Genomic DNA, 1,740 nt, shown 5'->3' with positions numbered 1-1,740 from the left:
TCTTCCTATACAGTAAAAGCCATCTCTGCCCATGAGTATATTGTTATGCTCCTGCAAATCAGGACCTCCTTCTAATTTACCCTTTTCCCTATCCCGTTTGCGCCTACAATGTCCATAGCTTCTTGAGGTGAATTCATCTCACATGACCCTTCTGCTCTTCTCTGGGCTCTTGTGCCAGCCCTGCTGTGGCAGAATTTAAAGGATCTTAAGGATGTAGCTAAGGCACCTCCACCAGTGCATATTATTGGTTTGCATCCTGAAAGGAAAATTAAGAAAAACACTTTAGGAGCACATGGATGAAAGATAAACTTTTCTCTCAAGAAAGACAGGCATACAAATACCTAAATACAGTAAAATCATGCTTTAAAGATCCAAGCAGAATGCTTTAGAAACTTGGAATGGATGCGGGATGGGAGTGAGTATTCAGGTAGGCTTTATAGAACACCTGTAACAGAGCCAGGTTCTTCAAAAGCATTTTTCATAGAGGTGTAATGCACTAAAGTTGACCCTTCTGTACAGGAAAAACTTGAGTTGTATGTACACCTTGAAACATAGAGGAAGAAGGTAGTTTCAATAGAAATGAAAAGGAGGAAATAGATAAGAAATATGAAGGGACTAAAGATGATGCCTTAGATGAGATTCCCCAGAAGCAGAACCTGAGATGTTCTCAGGAGAAACCCTCAGGACAGTACCAGGAAAGAAGCTAGAGAGGATCACCTTCAGCTAAAGTTTAGACCCAGCCTGGTCCTACAGGGAGCTCTGGAGCATGAATGCCACTGCAAATGTTCTCCCTTAAAGCAAGGGGTGGGCAGGGATTTTTTTCCGTTTTATCAACCACTGATTGGAGGCTCCTCCCAGGAAAAGGCACAGCTTCCCAGGCCATTCCAGGTAAATTGGTTCCCATAGGTCAAGGGCAATTCTCCAGAGAATGATGCATCTGTGAACTATGAACAGTCATCACTTATGTCAACTGAGTGTCTGGGTGAGGCACCAAATTCATAAATAGTAGAAGAGCTTTGATAAGACTTAGTGGCACAGCAGATACTGATTTTTTTTAAATGAGCTTTTTATGTAATGCTTCCTTTTTCTTTCTCCCTTTCTTTCTCCCTTTCTTTCTTTCTTTCTTTCTTTCTTTCTTTCTTTCTTTCTTTCTTTCTTTCTTTCTTTCTTTCTTTCTTTCTTTCTTTCTTTCTTTCTCTTTCTTTCCTTCCTTCTTTCCTTCTTTTTTTTTCTGGCTGCACCACAGGGCTTGCAGGATCCTATAGTTCCCTGACCAGGGATTGAACCTTGGCCATGGCAGTGAGAGCACCAAGTCCTAACCACTGGACCACCAGGGAATTTCCATCCATTTCTTGTTTTTACTTATCTCTACAATGAATACATATGTTTTAAAACTATAAAAAAATACAAGAAAAAAGAGAGTGAGAAAGGCTTACTTGCTTCATACTAAATGAAATTGCCTTTCCCCTCCCTTTCCATTCTAGTAGAGATGTTATAGAAGAATGGTTAGGACTCGATTTTAAGCTACATCAGGAAAGAAGTCAAGCATCTTACCAAGGCTGTATATATGAGGACTCAATTCAAACTTGCTTAAAGCAGAGGGACCTTATTGGCTCAGGTCACCATAAAGGATGAGTTTGGAGCTGACCTGTGGAAAGGTGAGCAGACAACTGTGGCCTTCAGTACCAAGTGTTAGTTAGTTACTAGCTCTGATTAGACTCCAATTGATCATGCTTGTGT

The 1,740-nt window shown here is 40.7% G+C and overlaps 1 non-coding gene across 1 annotated transcript; it reads right to left on the bottom strand.

Annotated features, from left to right (window-relative positions):
* Positions 1-1,265: 1,265 nt before the first annotated feature.
* On the bottom strand, positions 1,266-1,337 carry TRNAE-CUC (transfer RNA glutamic acid (anticodon CUC)). Its single transcript has one exon. It is a non-coding gene; the product is annotated as a tRNA-Glu (tRNA).
* Positions 1,338-1,740: the final 403 nt, after the last annotated feature.

This window comes from Delphinus delphis, chromosome 15 (genome assembly GCF_949987515.2).
Source record: "Delphinus delphis chromosome 15, mDelDel1.2, whole genome shotgun sequence".
NCBI classification, from domain to species: domain Eukaryota; kingdom Metazoa; phylum Chordata; class Mammalia; order Artiodactyla; family Delphinidae; genus Delphinus; species Delphinus delphis.
This window is presented reverse-complemented; position numbering and strand designations above follow the sequence as displayed.